Below are 18,513 nucleotides of genomic sequence, written 5' to 3'. Positions count from 1 at the left end.
CTTGGGTAAGAGATATGGTAATAACAGCTGTTCTGGGCCAAACTACATTTAGTGACATCCTGGGAGATTTTGGTGCATGAGGCATGCTTTAAAAATACATGAGAACTTAAGGGTTTTTTTTCCACACCTGCTGGGGAAACATGTCCACACATCTAGGCTAATATTAGGGCTGTTTATTTCCTAAGGTTGGCATTTCCTTGGCTAAGATTGCTGCTGGAGATAGAATGACTGGTATTTACTCTGGCATCCTTCATCCAGAAAGGATTATCAAGGTTAAATAGGAGCATGTCTGGGCAACACAGACACTTCAGAAAGGGTCGTCATCTGACCCGCAGTGTTGCTGGGGTTCAAAGTGACTCCAGTTTAGAGGGTACATTTCATGTGGGAGACTGACAGGTTTAAAAATCCAGTTTTATACATAGAATAAGACACAGCTCTTCCAGTGGGAAAGACTACTTTGGGGAACAAATTGAGGCCTGGAAGGCAACCAGCCTTGCTCTCTAAAACAAAACTAAAGTCCTGTAAGCTTTCAGTGAGGAGGGGAGCTAAATGGGGGTTTCCATTTGGGGAGAGTCCTTCGCAAGCATCTCGACCTCTGGGCTTTTCCTCTCCTCTGGGTACAAATCTCCCCCATTCTTCCTGGTCAAATGGATGGGGTGGGGCAGTCTCTTTCTCATGTTGTTCTTGGTACAACTGAGGAATTCCAAAAGGGACTTTGCATATGAAAAAAAAGAAAGGGTGTTTTTAAACTGAACTGGGGACTGCTGGCCCAGTACTGCGAAGCCAAACACTGGCATTGGGGCTACAGCAAGAGAAACCAAGGCATTAACTGCAGGGTGCCAAGCAAGGAGGACTGGGCCACTAATTCTTAAGCCCTGAAGTCCTCAGTGGCTTACAGGTAAGAGTCTTTAAAGGCAAGAAGGCAGAGGTTGCAGGCAAAGTCATAAATCAATGCATAGAGGCTGTACATTGGTTTGACCTAAAAAGGCAAGACATCTCAAAGTGAGGGAAAGAGGAACAGGTCATAGGTAGATTCAAAGACTTTTTGATTTGTGATTGGTTAAGGAGGTGAAGTTTTGTCTAAACATTTGGGAGCAGCAGAAAAGAATTAGCTCTGGCTCATGGGCATGACCTCCTCCAAGCCCCTCAGGAAGAAATTTAGAAGGAAGAACAGAGGTCAGAGTTCAGTCCTTAGTCGCCCCTTATCTGAGGTTGACATACCAGCAGATCCACTTGGTAAGGGTCCAGGTTTCTGAGAAATAACTCAGGGACACATGTTGAGATGTCATCTTTAGTTTCTGCAGGGAAACCAACATGACTTTAACTTCCTTGGCTATCGTTTTGAACTACTGTTACCTTCTTGCTTACCAAGTTGCTCATTTACTTTTCAAGGCTAGCTAGGAGCCTGCAATTTTCCTGGAAGGAACTCAAGATATTTCTTTATTTAGTCCCCTAAGACGGATCCTGGCTTGTCTCTGGAGAAGGAGGGGGAGAAAGAAGAGGGAGAGCAGACCGGGTGCAGTGGCTCATGCCTATAATTCCAGCACTTTGGGAGGTCAAGGTGGGTGGATTGCTTGAGGTCGGGAGTTCGAGACCAGCCTGGCCAACATGGTGAAACCCCATCTCTACTAAAAATACAAAAATTAACCTGGTATGGTGGCTCACACCTGTAATCCCAGCTACTCGGGAGGCTGAGGCAGCGGAATTACTTGAACCAGGGAGGTGGAGGTTGCAGTGAGCCAAGACTGTGCTACTCCAGCCTGGGCGACAGAGCGAGACTCCATCTCAAAAAAAAAAAAAGAAGAAGAAGAAGGGGAAAGTGAAAGAATAATAAAGTACAAAACCACTTGCAATCAAAACAATTTATTGATGCTATGCTAGCAACTTCTTTTACCCTGTCCCTTCCCCCACACTCTTTGAGCATCTCCAGAGAAAGATCCCCTTTATAGAGTTCAGGTTCTTCCTAGGCTAGAAGACTTGGAAAATAAGTTTACAAGTGGCTGATGAGTGAACAGTAGAACTCTCAGACTCCCTGAGTTTCTAGCAGCAGAAATAAAACATAAATAAAATATTCCTCACCCAGAGGATTGCCCTTCACAGTTGGGTTTGAGGCTGCTAGAAGAGGGCTGTAGCCAGAGCCCAAGGGAGCTTTTAGAGATGGCTGCCCAAGAGGTCGCCCAGGCCCCTGTTTCCAGGCAACACTGAGGACCTCTGCACTCCTCTGGGCTGCTTGAGTCTCTTGCATTGCAACAGTACTTATGTCAAGATGTTAACCCTCTTTGGTTTGGAGAGGAAGCCCAAATAGAAATCTTCTTTCATTTTAGCACCAGGGAGCCTTTTCTGGGGTCCTAAAGAGGAACTCAGAGCCAGGAGAGAGGTCCTTGGAGGTGGGGAGGACAGCGAGGGCCCTGCCCAGCACTAGACTCTCTCCTCCTGAAAACATGGAGAAACGGGCCTGGTAGCGCCCCAACTCCAGAGAGGCCCTTGGTTCCTTTGTTGACCCTCCCAAGTGACTTGTTGCTCCTACCTTCCTACCTTGTTTGTCTTTTGTTCATTCATTCCTTCCTTCAGCACAGATAGACCCAGACTACCATGCGATAGCATTAAACCCCAGAGCACTGTAGGAATACAAAATAAATACATGGAGCCTTGTTTCCTTTTTACATGGAGAGCTAGGGACTGGGTGGGGACTGGCTCTTGAAGGTCCATGAAGACAGAAGAGGCACTGTGGAGCATTTAATAGATGCAGCCATTCTTCTGCTTAAGTATGATTCCCCTAATTCCCCTGACACCCTGTGCAATAGGGAGCGAAATAATGGGCAGGAAAGCAAGTTAACTGGCCAATCAGGGACACAACTACTGGCTTTGTGGCAACCAGATCCCAACACTGCTGCATGGGGAGAGAGTCTCAGCTGACTGATAGGATCAGATCTTGAAACATTCATAGCCATAACACTGAAACTGCACCCTGGAGGGCTGAGTGAGGAGGGCAGGGGCTGGAGCGCAGAACAAACCTGTTCCCACAAATAAATCCAGCCCCAGGACATCACTTTCCTAATGAGAAGCAGCAAGAACTTCTGCAAGGTTCTTGGAAGGCTCTCTGGAAACCGTCACTCATTGTTGGTGACCCTTATTGAGGCCTTAGGAACAGCCAGGGGTGCTCTAAGCACTTTATGTGGAATCGCTCCTTCAGTCACCCTAGCACTCCTAGGAAGTAGACACTGTTACTATTTCCATTTTGCAAATGAGGAAAGGTTAAACGACTTGCCCAAGGGCACAGAACCCATAAGTGGCAGGGCTGGGATTTGAACCCAGCCTAGCTCTGGTCTCTGCTCCTAGCTATAAGTCTGCTACAGCTGTTGTTACCATTCTTGACCCAGATTGGCCCCCTTGATCTTCGTGTGGGCCCCATTTCTTCCCCTTAAGTCCTTGGCATTTGCACCCCAAGGAACCCAACTACCAGGAGAGGCCTAAAGTCTGTGTTCCCTGGACCCCAGGACCCCAGGCCTTGATGTGCCATTGTCATGGGGATGTTTGCTCCTTCTGATGTCTCCTTCTTAGCTCCTGGTTAGTTCTCTTGAAGCACCCCACTTTCTCATTTTGGCTTGCTGGGAAGGCTAAGTAAACGCCATCTGCCAAGGGGCCTGCAGCAAAACAAACCGCCGCAGCCCCAGAGGTCTTGTAGCTTCCATTTAGCAAGCAGCCCTCGCGCCTCTGTGGCAGAACCCTTGGAGAGAGGGCTGCTGTTCATCACTGCTTTGGCTGTGAGAGGCTCAGGAGCCTGTGTAGGGTGGGCTTTGCTGGGGAGAAAGGTTCTGGCTTTCTGGGAGCTCAGGGGGCCCCTGGGAGGGGTTGGGGCCCAGGAGGGCTGCTGCTGGACTCCAGGCTGCTCAGGACCAACTTCTTTTCTCCATTCTGATGCAGAAGAACGATGTGCTTGCTTGTTTGCTATTTTTACTGCAGTTGCTGTCTAGGGGTTTTCTTTGAAGGGAACAAATAAGCTCCGAGGCTCTAAGTACATTTCTGGCTCAGCGCTGTGCGGCACACACCCCAGCTCAGCCGATGTGAGGCCCGTCCTGATTCCCCGCTGCCTCCATGTCTTTCTGGAATCCGTACATTCCAGAAAGCACCACTCCCCCAGTGCCTCCACCGCCCGTATGAGCACACTCCTAAGTACATTTACAGTCTGGCTCCTGCCTCCTTCCCTGGCCAGTAAAACTTCATTTCAGCCTCTTTCAGGATTAAGTTATGCCCTTAGCCATTACCTTATTTTGTTGCTTTTAGCAACATGCGACCCACTACATTCAGGCATTCTTAATCCTCCTCGCCCCAGTTCCTATGTACCTCACCCCCAGGAAGGGGCTGAAGTCACCTTTGCAGAATTATAAGTAATGAGAGAAATCTAACATGGCAGACTCCATCTTGCGACCAACCACACAGGCTAAATTGGTCTTTTGCTTATTCTAGTCTGGAGGCCAGTATAACTATGAGAGGAATTTAGTTTACAGTTAAACTTTGAGGCTAGAAAAACTGTCCCTTCCTTGTTCAGAGATTGAAGTCGCATTCATAGCACATGATTAGAATAATGGTAAAGGCTCTAACTTCGCTGAAGAATAGGCATATGCCTATGGCTTAGTGTGTGTTTATAGAAGTTTTTTACTACCCCAGAGCCATATAAGCAGGGGTCATAAGATAACTTCCCCAGCTTTTCCTAGAGATAACATCACTGTTGTGAAACCTAAAGAGCTTCCCCATGTATCTCTGAAATATTTTTGAGATGATTTGTCAGAGTTGGCATTTTCTCAGACCAAGAGATTCCAGCTGGTCTTGAGACCCCCTCCCAGTACCTGACTCAACTGCACAAAGGCAATTTTAGACACTCCTGTGATCTCATCCCCAGCCAATCAATTGTGTCAATTCCCCAGACCCCTGGCTGCCAGAGTTCCCTTAAGAAACCCTAGCCTTGGATAGTATGCAGCCATAAGAAAGGATGAATTCATGTTCTTTGCAAGGACATGGATGAAGCTGGAAACCATCATTCTCTGAAAACTGACACAAGAACAAAAAACCAAACACTGCATGTTCTCACACATAAGTGGGTGCTGAACAATGAGAACACATGGACACAGGGAGGGGAACATCACACACTGGGGCCTGCTGGGGGGTGAGGGGGGTAGGGGAGGCATAGCAGGGGGTGGGAGATCAGGGAGGGGTAACATTAAGAGAAATACTTAATGCAGATGATGGCGGGGCGGGTGGATGCAGCAAACCACTGTAGCATGTGTATACCTGTGTAACAATCCTGCACGATCTGTACATGTACCCCAGAACTTAAAGTATAATAATAAAAAAAAGAAAAGAAAAAAAGAAACCCTAGGGTTGGAATTCTGGGGAAGACAGGTTTGAGAAGTTTCTCCCATTCTGCTCATGTGGCTGGCCCTGAGGTTATTAAACTCTTTCTTTCTTTCTTTTGGAGACAGAATTTCACTCCTGTTGACCAGGCTGCAGTGCAATGGCATGATCTCAGCTCTCTGCAACCTCCACCTCCTGGATTCAAGCGATTCTCCTGCCTCAGCCTCCCAAGTAGCCAGGATTACAGGCATGTACCACCACACCCAGCTAATTTTTTGTATTTAGTAGAGACAGAGTTTCACCATGTTGGTCAGGCTGGTCTCAAACTGCTGACCTCAGGTGATCCACCCGCCGCAGCCTCTCAAAATGCTGGGATTACAGACGTGAGCTACCGTGCCCAGCTTTATACTCTTTCTTTGCTGCAACAACCTGCTGTTCTCTTTGTTTTTTTCAGGGCAGTGGGCAAGAAGAACCCATTAGGCTGTGACAGGGCCATCTCTTCAGAGAGCAAATCCCTCTGGACCTTCCTGTAGCCTGGTATCTAAACTACATGGTATTCTGTTTTTTCATTCAGGTTTATTAAAGTGCAATTTACACCAAGTAAAATACAATTCAAGATTTTTTTACAGACACATCAGTTGTATAACCACCACCACAATCAAGATACAGAACAACATTCTCTCATACACCATTAAAGTCAGCAACTTCCCCCAACCCCAGCTTCTCACAACCACCCATCTAATCTGTGGTGGTTTTATTTTTTCCCCTCTGGTTTTGCCTTTTCCAGAATGTTACATAAATGAAATCTGGAGTCTGGCTTCTTTCACTCAGAGAGATTCATCCATGTTGCAAGCAGCCATAGTCCAGTGCTAGGTAGTAGTCTGAGGTATGGATGTACCACAGTTGATCAGTTCATCAGTTGAAGAACATTAGCGTTGTTTCAAGTTTGGGGCAATTATGAATAAAGCAGCTATACACACTCATGTAGAATTTTTATGTGAACATATGTTTTCATTTCTCCTGGTAAATACCTAGGAATGGGATTTCTGAGTTGTAAGGTAAGTATATATTTAACTTTTTTTTTTTTTTTTTGGTTACCAGATCTCAGGCAAGAGCAGTAGGTATATATTTAACTTTTAAGAAACTGCCAAACTGTTTTTCAAAGTGGCTGTATTATTTTGCATTTCCCAGCAATGTGTGACAGATCCAGTTATTTTGCATTCTTACAATGTCAGGTACTGCCAGTTTCCCCATTCCAGCCTCCCTCCATTCTAAAGATGTGCTACGTGGTACTTTGTGATCTATTTCTGTGCTTCTTTTTCTCAAGTGGCAGTCCTAGGAGGCAGGAAATAGGATTTGTTTATTTCTATATTGCCTACACAGTATATGTCAGGGTAGGAGCTCAATATATCTTTAACACATATATGAATGAATAAATGAAGCTTTCTAGGTTGCTTGGCAGTTTCTAGAGGACAGAGCTACTGAGGCCTCATTCTTCTCACCTGGAAAAACACCGACGTCCAACCGGCTTCCCTTGGTCACGAGCAGTTCCTGATCTACCTCTGTCCTCCCCCTTCTTGAAGTCAGGCCGCCCTCAGACTCTTCTATCTCGGTCCCTTCTCTTTGGATGTTGCTTGGTGCATTGGCCTCATTCCTCTGGAAATAAACTGAGTGCAGAGAGGACCTTCCCGTCTAGTACAGGTTATGGTCAGCAGATCCCCCAGGGAACAAGCTTCTGGAGAGATTTAAGGGCTGCACAATTAAGACAGGGAGAACAGCCATGAAGAACAGTTGCACCTTCATGGCAAACCATGAAAATCCAACCAAAGCTGAGAAGTTGGATGAGGCCATATTGATAAGCTCAGGGTGGACATAGAGAGAGGCAGCCCGATGACCCTGTCCACATAGCTGCTGCTATGTGGACACTGAACTTCTTTAGGGAGTACACAGTACCCACATATGTGGGTACTGAACTTCTTTAGGGAGATAAGCTGCTGGCTGTAGAATGTGAGCACAAACCAGGAGGCCAAGTCAAATGACCTTCAAGAAAGGAGCAGGTGGGAGGGAGCTCGTTGTGAGGAAGATAAACAGAAGCAGTGAGTGCCGGGGAAACAAGGCTACAGGTGGGAAGGGATTGCCTCCGGAGTGGGTCTGGCTCTTCTTACCCAACCACACTGCATCAGAGGTGAGAAACCTATTAGGGCCTGAGGGTCTGAACACAGGTAGCCTGGCCTGCCTTCTCAGTAACGTAGCATTTTTCAGCCCCTGCGGACTGGCTCTGCAGTGGCCTCAATTCAGAGGTACACATTCCAGGACAATGGAGGAGTCTCTTGATGTAGAAGGTCAGCTCTTCAGTAGATTTAGACACTGAGGGGCTGAATGGAACTCTCTTGAAAGATCTTTTCAGGAAGGCTTAGGGGCAAATAGAAGGATCCTGAGGATGACAGTTCTGGAGAAGGTAGAAACAGAAAACAAACAAACAATGAATGACTCTCCAGAGTCAAAGGCATGCAGTTCTCCTCATGTGAACCGGCAAGGGCCAGATGCCACTCAGACCCTGGAGAAACTGAGCAAAGAGAAAATAGAGGTTAAACCTTCAGAGGTGGGAAGGTTGTGAGAGTTCAGGGCGTATTCCTGGAGGTGAGGACAGCGGAGCGGTGATGGTGTGATTGGGTAAGTGCTGGGTAAGAGATGCTCAAGAAGAAAAGAGTCTTAGAGATCACCACTCCAAATTCCCTTTTTATACAGGAGAGAGATCTGAGGCCTAGGGTGGGGAAGGGATAGCCCGCAGTTACATTGCTAGTGGGTAGTAGAGCTAAAACTGGAAAGTCTCGACTCTGGAGAGTAGCTTTGAATCCTGGCAGCTCATTAGTAAAATCTAGTTTAGAAAATTTCTCTTAAAGAGCAAAAATCTAAAAATGGGAAGCAAGACTCATGTGAACCCAGATCTGCTTGGACTGGTTTATTCCTATCCCAAATACCTACATTTGCGTAGCCTCTGATCACAGGGGCTTAAGCTTGTGAGTTCAGTGCCAGCAGACAACTTTCTCATTCTTTAGAAGGCCATTCCAATAAAGAGTGGGCTAGCTGCCTCTGGAAACATTTAGGTCCAGTTTTGCTAGGAAACAATCATGTGGGGGCTGTTTTTAGTGCAGGGTGGGGAAGAAGGGGGTTGGGGTGTGGGGTTGGGAAAGAGACTGTCCCCATCGCATGCTTTGGGAATCTTCCCTCTTGCTGCCAACTGTACAGTGACTCTGGGAAGCAGCTGAAAGAGGAGGAGGAGGCTCTGTTCACACATGAAAAGCTAAGAGTGACTTGAAGCTTATAATTACCCAATATTCCCTCAAATTATGCACACCATGATGAACAGATCCCCTCTTCCTGTCACAATTTTCCCTAAAGTTGTGGACCTCTTAATGACTTCAAAACTGATCTAACATAGAAATTTTGTTCTGGGATACCTGGCCCACTCTGTCTCTTTCTGTGATCTGTCTTGGACTGTAAACTCTACTGAAGGGACTGGCTCGGCTGCCTTATGTGTTCTATGTGACCATGCAGCTACAGTTGATTGGACCAGAATCAGATCCTGTCTCAATGTTGAACAATCTATTGGCTGGTCAGCAACCAATCAGACTCACCCTCTTGAGAATTTTAAGTATGTACTGCACAGCCAGAATGCAATCAGAGCTCAAAGGTTACTGAGAGTTGGGAGCTTTACCTACAATCAATGCTGTGAGCAGGCTGAAGTTATTAAGAGGCAGAGATGCCTCTTGAGTAAGCTGCAGAGAGACAAATGGCCCAAATGTATAAATAGATGAGACCATAGATACACCATAGAAGCCCCAGGGAAAGAGAATCAAAGAGAGGGACTATAAGTCATTTCAAAGACAGCTTGGATGGCTATGAAACCAGAGCTCTGGTTATAATAGATTAAAATTTTCCATAGGATGTTGTAGTCACACAATAGTGCTGTGTTTTCTTGAGGAGATAGAAGACTTAGCCACTCATAATCATGACCATTTCATTCATAATAATCCATAATTGGAGGCATGGGAAAGTGAGTAGATATCTCACAGTTTAAAAAGGGAGAGAGAAGAAGAGAGAAAAAGAGGGGTGGAGGGGAGGGGAGAGAGAGAATAACTCAAGCCCTAACAGTGCAAATTTCCCAGATTCAATTTTCAAGAGGAGACTGGCTGCACTTTATTTCCACAAGCTGCCTTAGAACCTTACAATGACTACCTCCTTCATTTTGATTTGCACGAGTGCTTTTCTGTCCTTTGTAAATCATCCTAAAATGCATTTATCTTCATGTAATCTGATTTCCTTGCATTATAAAAATGCTCACTCCCAAGTCTCCAAGGGATAGTCCTGGAGTTGGTTGTGGTATCTATCTAAATCTCCACAGTTCCCCTGACAACTGGCCTTGGCAGAATGAAAGACCATTAAGAAGCTGAGCAAGGAGAAGAAGGAGGAAACCTTCACATCTGTAACTGCATATAAAATTTCCTGGAGAAAATGAGCCCAGGAGCTGAAAAGGGCATCTAGTGAGAGCTACAAAGTGTCTTTCATTGACCTGGTGTGGTCCCTAGAGAGAAAGTGCTGTGTTTCCTCAACTGGTTCCTTTACTTAGTCCATAAATATTTACTGTATATAGATATGAGGCTGACCCTGGGCTTGGTTCTAAGAAAGCAGATAAATACAACACTAAACCTTCACTAAAAACACTTTAGCCTTCTGTTGGTACTGCAACAAAATGGTCTACCTTCTATGAGTTATTTTATCTCTGTGTAGGTCTCTTCTGTGATATGAGGAGTCCGGAAAGAGCAGGGACTCTGGGTTACCATCTCTCCTCCCCTCCACTGAGACTAATACCGAGGCTGGCAGTCAAAAAGTGACTGGAGAATTGGCTGGCAGGTTTGAGTTGTGGGTTTGAACTGTGTTGCTCCTTCCTGCCCACTGATAGCCACCCTGGCCCTCTCCATCACATTGTGGAACTATGTGCTCCTGGTCACAGTGGGAGGCTAAGGAGCATTGAGGAATGTGGGTGAAACCACTCAAATTCATTTTGGGGGAAGAGCTCAAAGCACATGCCCACAACATATGGGTGAGTGGTGTCTGTAGGGAGGCGCCCTGAAACTTACAGCTAAAGCCACTCACCTAGGAATAGAACAAGTAGCAAAACCAGTTGTCCCTAAGTTCTCTGGATGCCCTGAGTTTTCTGAGGGAGTCATCCAAACTTCAGAGCCTACACTGGTGGGAGAGAGGACTCAAGACACTCCCAGAACCAACCCAGGAACATAGAGAGCTTCCTTAAGACTAAAATGTTATTAAGAACTTAATGTGGAAGTCGTAGCCAGAGCAATCAGGCAACACAAAGAAATAAAAAGCATCCAAATTGGAAAAGAGGAAGTCAAATTATTTTTGTTCACTGATGATATGATCTTATATCTAGAAAGCCCTAATGACTCCTCCAAAAAATTCTTAGATTTGATAAATAAATTCAGCAAAATTTCAAGATACAAAATCAACATACAAAAATCAGTAGCATTTCTATACACCAATAAAAATCAAGCTGAGAAGCAAATCAAGAACACAATCCCATTTCCAATAGCTACCAAAAAAAAAAATTACCTGGGAATATATTTAACCAAGGAGGTAATACTATTCATCCATAAAAAAGAATGAATTCTCAACAAGGAAAACTATAAAACACTAATGAAAGAAACTGTAGATGATATAAACAAATAGAAAAACATCTCATGCTCATAGATTGAAAGAATTAATATTGTTAAAATGACCATACTACCCAAAGCAATCTACAGATTTAATGCAATCCTTGTCAAAATGTCATTGTCATTTTTCACAGAATTAGAAAAAAAAATCCTAAAATTCATATGGGACCTAAAAAGAGCCCAAATAGCCAAAGCAATCCTAAGCAAAAATAGCAAAGCTGGAGCCATCACATTACCTGACCTCAAACTATACTTCTGGGCTATAGCAACCAAAACAGCATGGCACAGGCATAAAAAATAGACACATAGATCAATGAAACAGAATTTTAAAACTCAGAAATAAAGCCACATACCTACAGCCAACTGACATTTGAAAATGTCAACAAAATATACACTGGGGTAAGGATACCTTTTTTAATAAATAGTGCTGGGAAAATTGGATTGCTATATGCAGGACACCTGTCCCTCACCATATACAAAAATCAACTCAAGATGGATAAATACTTAAATGTAAATTCTGAAACTACAAAAATACTAGAAGAAAAGCTAGGGAAAACTCTTCTGGACATTGGTCTAGGCAAAGAATTCATGACTAAGGCATCAAAAGTACAGCAATAAAAAAATAGACAAATAGAACTTAACTAAAAAGTTTCTGTGCAGCAAGAGAAATAATCAACACAGTGAACAGACAACATGCAGAGTGGAAGTAAATATTTACAAACTATGCATCTAGTATGAGACCGACGTTCAGCATTTACAAGGAACTCAAACAACTCAACAACAAAAGCAACAACAACAACAACAAAAAACCATTAAAAAGTGGGCAAAGGACATGAATAGACATTTTCAAAAGAATACATATAAATGGCCAACAAGCTTACAAAACCAATGGTCAACATCACTAATCATCAGGTTTCAATGCAAATTGAAACCACAATGAAATATCATCTCTTACTAATCAGAATAGTTATTATTAAAAAGTCAAAAAATAGATGTTGATGAGGATGCAGAGAACAAGGAATGCTTATACACTATTTGTGGGAATGCAAATCAGTACAACCTCTATGGAAGACAGTATGGATGTTTCTCAAAGAACTAAAAAGAGAACTACCATTTGATCCAGCCATTCTACTACTGGTTACCTACCCAAAGGAGAAGAAATCATTACATAAAAAAGATGCTTGCACTTGTATGTTTATCATGGCACTATTCACAATAGCAAAAACAGGAAATTACCCTAAGTGTCCATCAGTGGAGGACTGGACAAAGAAAATATGGTATGTATATACCGTGGAATACTATTCAGCCACTTAAAAAAAGAATGAACTCATGTATTTTTCAGCAAAATGGATGCTACTAGAGACCATTATCTTAAGTGAAACAAACTCAGAAACAGAGTCAAATCCCACATGTTCTCTTATAAGTGGGAGCTAAATAATATGTACACCTGGACACAGAGCGTGGAATGGTAGACACTGAAGATTCTGAAGGGTAGGAGTGTGGAGTGGAGTGAGGGATAAGAAATTGCTTAATGGGGGCCGGGCGTGGTGGCTCAAGCCTGTAATCCCAGCACTTTGGGAGGCCGAGGCGGGTGGATCACGAGGTCAAGAGATCGAGACCATCCTGGTCAACATGGTGAAACCCCGTCTCTACTAAAAATACAAAACAAAAAAAATTAGCTGGGCATGGTGGCGCGTGCCTGTAGTCCCAGCTGCTCAGGAGGCTGAGGCAGGAGAATTGCCTGAACCCAGGAGGCGGAGGTTGCGGTGAGCCGAGATCGCGCCATTGCACTCCAGCCTGGGTAACGAGAGCGAAACTCCGTCTCAAAAAAAAAAAAAAAAAAAAAAAAGAAATTGCTTAATGGGTACAATGTACATTATTCAGGTGAAGGTTACACTGAAAGCCAGACTTCACCACTACATAATATATCCATGTAAAAAAACTACACTTATATCCTTTCAATTTACACCAAAAAAAACCCACCACCACCGCCACCAACAAAACCCTTAGTGCTCTGTGACCTTTATAAGTGAAGAATGGGTTAACCGAAATAGCAGGGTTTTCATGGTGTTCAGGCAAACGAGACCAGAGAGAGAAAGATAATTTTAGTGTCACTAGCTTTTTCAGAAGGAGAGGGAACCCTGACCAGCCCCCATGGGTACCTGGACTCTTTGGCAGGACCTTTTCCGGAGTGAAGATGTAGGTACCTAGCGCCCATGGCATAATACATTGACCATCAAAAGCATAAACTAACCTCCTGTGCCCTACATTCTGCCTCAGGACCATCCAGTCCAGCCTGTTTGAGTTATATTTCTCATGACAGTTCTGATTTACCATCAGTCTCTTAGGTGGCTCATTGGCAGAGGCACTATAGTCCTATAGTGCATCCAAATGCAAGAGCATCATCTTCAGGTAGAGAGAGTAGGACATGTTGTATTCAACACATCTTAGAACAGCACCAGCAGCTTAGTGTCTCATGTGGGAATAGTGCATCATGTCACCAAGCCAAAAACAAACTAAAGGCTGACAAACATGGACCTTCAGGGGGAAGACTGCAAAAGTGAGCTGGTAACAGTGGCCCCCAGAAGTTCTCAACAGTGATGAGAGCTGGGTCATATGTATATACCAATATCACCCACACATGTTTAATTATAGAGATTCAAATTTTACCAAATTGCCAAGGACACGTAAACTGTCCTCTTCTTCTGAAGCCTCTGCTTGCAGCAGCACCCTCCACCCCGCATCCCGCTGAAATCTAAATTTAGACATCTGTTTTCGCTATTTCAATAATCACAGGTACTTAGGCTTACTTGATAGGGGTGATATTTGTAAGTGAAGTCAAGAAAGAACACACATCATTAAAAATGTTCAGGGCCAGCAAAATGCCTTTGAAATCGCTTGCTTTTTAGCTGGAAATGTGAAATAGCATAGCAGGAGCAGGTCTTGATGCCTGCATCAGGAAGATAATAGAAAGGTAATGCTATTCCCTGTGTCACTTTTAATGCCACGGGCAGCTTCCCATTAACACAGGGAAGTTATTTTCTTTAAGAAAAATGAAAATAAGTTTTATTGGTGAAATGGACAGCCCACCACTTTTCTTATTCCATCACCTTACCTGGCCCTGAGATAGTGCATCTGCTACCAACCGTGGAGCTCTCCCTCTCCAGATGAAACTTAGGGCCTTCATCTTCCTTCAATACCAAGATCTATAAAGTCTGACATTCAAGTCAGCAGCACTGCCATGGGCACTGAGAGTGACAGTGCTTCTATCTCTAAAACCTGGTACACTTTGTTCTAAACCAGAGTCCAGGAAGGTCGAAGTGGGAAGAAACATTGTGAAAGGCCCCAGACCCAGACCCAGCACCCACAGGAGAGGGGGCAGGAGCAGAGCCTTCCTTCAGTTAAATGCAGGCTAACTCTGAAAGGTTTTATATAGCTATGCTATAAGTTGTATGATCACACTAGGTGCAGATTTCTAAGTCCCTTTTTTGTGTGGAGGGGGTGTTATTAGAAGAATTCTTGGGCTGGGCACGGTCGTTCATGGGCCAGGCACACTGGCTCATGTCTGTAATCCTAGCACATTAGCAGACTGAGGCAAGATTGCTTGAGCCCTGGAGTTCAAGTCAGCCTGGGCAACTGGTGAAACCCCATCTCTACAAAAATACAAAAAATAGCCGGGTGTCGCATGTTCTCACTCATAGGCGGGTGTTGAACAATGAGAACACATGGACACAGGGAGGGGAGCATCACACACTGGGGTCAGTTGGGGGGAAATAGGGGAGGGACAATGGAGGGTGGGGAGCTGGGGAGAGATAGCAAGGGGAGAAATGCCAGAGGTAGGTGATGGGGAGGAAGGCAGCAAATCACACTGCCATGTGTGTACCTATGCAACAATCTTGCATGTTCTTCACATGTACCCCAAAACCTAAAATGCAATAAAATAAATAAATGAGGGGGAAAAAAAAGAAAAAGAAAAAAAAAAATAGCCGGGTGTTGTGGCATGTGCTGTAGTCCATTACTCAGCAGGCTGAGGCAGAAGGATCACTTGAGCCCTGGAGGTTGAGGCTGCTGTGAGCCGTCATCACGTCACTATACTCCATCCTGGATGACAGAATGAGATCCTGTCTAAAAAAAAAAAAGAATATAGAAAAGAAAAGAAAGAAAGAAAAAAGAATTCTCCAGGGAGAGTCACCAAAGAACATACCAAATGTCCCTTGGACAGATCACCTTTCTGAATCTCAGTTTCTTTATCCACAGATTGAGATGATATGAGTCAGTGGTTTTCAACCAGGGGTGACTTTGCTTTCTGGGGACATTTGGTAGCATCTGGAGATGGAGGCGTTGGGGCTTTAATGATGTGAGGGAGTATGCAGTGCTGCTGTCATCCACGGATGCTGCTCAACACCCACAATGCACTGCTCTGTGTGCCCCAACAACAAACAAGTATTTGGTTTACAATGTCAATTATGCCAAGGTTGAGAAACCCTGGAGTAGATGATTTTGAAGTTCTCTCCCAGCTACAAGAATATCTTCCCTTTGGTGTGAGTATTAAAAACCCACGTGAACATGTATGATTGGGATCCCTGAGTTTTAATGGCAAGGCCCAAAACTTAGTTCAGGTACTAGGAAGGCGCCCTGTTTCTGTGCCTATGTCCTGAACTCACCTTCCTAGCCAAGCAGACCCAGGGCCATCTGCTGCCATCATATCTGTTACCCCCAGGGTCAGCAGAACACCTATCATCATGGAAGGCATTCCCGGCTAGAGAAGTTTGATGGGAAGTGGGGATGGAGGTATCACTTGTCACTGGAATTTTCTCACTGCCAGTTTCCTCTCATTATCTGGTGAACTCTGTTCCTGTCTGTCACCATGCCTGTCAGCATGCCTGTCAGGGGCCCAACTGCAGTCTTCCTTCCGTGTCATGTCTATTTCTTTCCTCTTCTGGGACTTAGGTCTGCCAGCTCTGAAGACTCACTTTCCCCAGGGGAAGCTCTTCATCACCTCATCTCCCAGGCTTGGATTCATAGTCCTAAAGAGGACTTCAGGATTTAAGCTATGGTCTTTTCTTCCAGCATTCACTAGTCTATCCCCAGTATACGTAGGAGAGGCTCAATAACATTTGTTGAATGAATGAAGAGCCTCCCAGCTTGTGATCTCCCTGAGATGCACACTGCCCACCTGGCTCCCTGGAAGTGGAATGGACTCCAATCCATAGCTTGCCATCTGGACTAATGCTGATTACAGTGATCCTGGGAAACGAGAGATTTGAAAGAGCAAAGATGATATAGTGAGCTCTGCTTTCAGGTGTGAAAAGGCAAAGCAGGACTGATGCTTTCCATTATTTCTAAAAGAGCGATAATGGCTGTGAGAGAGAGCTTTGAAAGAATCTGATACTTGTGTCACTTCCCCATGTTAATTATTTTTATTATCCGTTTCCTGGTTCCCTGTGGTGATTTAAGGGTTTTAGGAATTTTTAAGCTATCATTTACTGAGTGCTACGTTTTATCAGCTTTATAAACATGACCATAATAGGTTGATTCTCTTTTTGTCCCATTTCTCAGAAGTTGAGGCAGAGAGGGGTTAATTACATGCCCAATATGCCCAGCTAGGGGAAAACTAAGTTCAGATTCATACCCAGGCCAGTGTGCCTCCAAAGCTGGTCTTAATAAAGCCCTTCAAACAGAGAGAGCCTGCATGCTTGTGCTTGATGGCCACAGGGTGGAAGGAGATTGTGCTCTGTCTCTCTGCCAAGTTTGAAGACAGAGAGACTCTGGTGGAGAGGGGCAGTGGGAGAAGCTGAGGGAAGGATTCTTCCCTGAGACTTTGGGGAAGGCAGAAACAAGTCCTGTGAATTTAGCCTGGGTAGGAAATAGGTCCTCTGTCTACAATTCTGCAAAACTCCTGAGGGGAGGCCCCGCTCGGAGGTCCGGTGGGTCTAGCTCTGGCCTGCTGCCCACAATCCCCTAATCTCTGCCGCACCATCCTCTGGTTGTCTCCCCCAACATTTGGGTGGCCAGATTTAGCAAACAGAAATACAGGATGGCCAGTTAACTTTGCAATTCAAATAACAACAATTTTTTTTAGTACAAGTATAGCATACTTGGGACATATACTAACATATTATTTATTATCTGAAATTCATATTTAATTGTCTTGTATTTTATGTAGTAATTCTATCTACCATCCTTGGCCCCTCCCACACCATCCCTTGGTCTGCTGCCCTGCTATTCCCAGTGGAAATGCCTGGCCCCACATAGACCAAATTGCTGTGTCACATTCCCTGCCTAGAGCTGCCCAGTGGTCTCTACCCAGCTTGGTTTCTCCAGGAGCCCCCCTCGAAGTAAAGAGTTGCAGCCCTGAGGACAGGACTGTGAGCATCCTGCCCCAAGTCACTCAGATCCTCCTGGGGGTATTAGGTTCAGGCTCCCTGGGGTGGGGGTGGGGGATTCTGGATAGCAAAGTAAAGAAGCTAACGAGACAAGAAACCTTGCCTCATGGTTTAGAAAACTTCATCACTTCCCTGGCTCTGGGCCAAAGTAATCATTTTAAGGTGCTTGGAGCAGGGAGTAGGGACGGAGAGGAGGGTGGTTTGCTGTGGGTTTCTCCTCCCAGACTTGACAGCTGCAGATAGGATAGGTTAATAAGCTGTGGAAGTAGAATTCACCCAGGAAATGATGTGGGGCCACCCCATGCCTGTACCCAAAGGCTGTGGAGCTTCAGGAACGAGTGCAATCTGAAAACTCACTACCTATTCTGGGGCTCCCTCTCCTTCCTTCAGACATAAACACGGAGATGGGAAAGGGCTTGGCCTTCAGGCAGGAACCCGTGGATTGAGGAAGACAGCAATGGGGATGGAAAAAGAGAAGAGGAATTAGAGGAGCTGTGCTTTCTGTATTTGACCCCCCACATATGTACACATGCACACACTGCACTTACAGCACAGGAGCTAGGGAGCTGAGTTCTCATGCGTACTCTGTGGCACGTGGTGAGCCAGTTGCTTCCCTTGTCTAGGTCTCAGTTTGCTCATCTGTAAATTTTAGAAGAAGGGCTGGAATCTCTTGGGCCCTGCCTGCAAAGGTCCAGGAATCTGGTAACCCCACCTAAGTATGAACTCTCTGAGAGACTTGTCTTCAATCTCATGGATGATTGATCGCCCAGAACCCAGCCAGCCTCAGGGAGGGTCCAGCAATGCTGGTTTCTGCTGCTGCTGCTGTCCCTAGACCTGGAGACTGGCCAAAAACCAGAGGCATTTCCCAATGTGTGAGCTGGGGCCTTCCCAGGCTGCGCTGGCAGAGGCTGCAGGGGAACCAGGATTCTAAATTCCCAAGCAGGCAAATTACCCAATGAGCACCCTGCACCCTAGTGCCTCCAGACCAGTCCAGGAGACAGGGCAGAGGAGGACACATCTGCCAGGTGGCTCCCAGGGTCCCA

General features: G+C 45.2%; 1 protein-coding gene across 1 annotated transcript in view; it reads left to right on the top strand.

Moving 5' to 3' along the window:
- The window catches only part of KCNC4 (potassium voltage-gated channel subfamily C member 4), a 71,308-nt gene that overhangs the window by 48,938 nt on the left and 3,857 nt on the right, over positions 1-18,513 (top strand). The window lies entirely within an intron of this gene.

The sequence above is a fragment of the Sapajus apella genome, unplaced genomic scaffold (assembly GCF_009761245.1).
Source record: "Sapajus apella isolate SASKATOON/1434 unplaced genomic scaffold, GSC_monkey_1.0 scaffold69, whole genome shotgun sequence".
In the NCBI taxonomy this organism is placed as follows: Eukaryota; Metazoa; Chordata; class Mammalia; order Primates; family Cebidae; genus Sapajus; species Sapajus apella.
The sequence above is the reverse complement of the archived record's forward strand: the minus strand, read 5'-3'. Positions and strand labels throughout refer to the sequence as shown.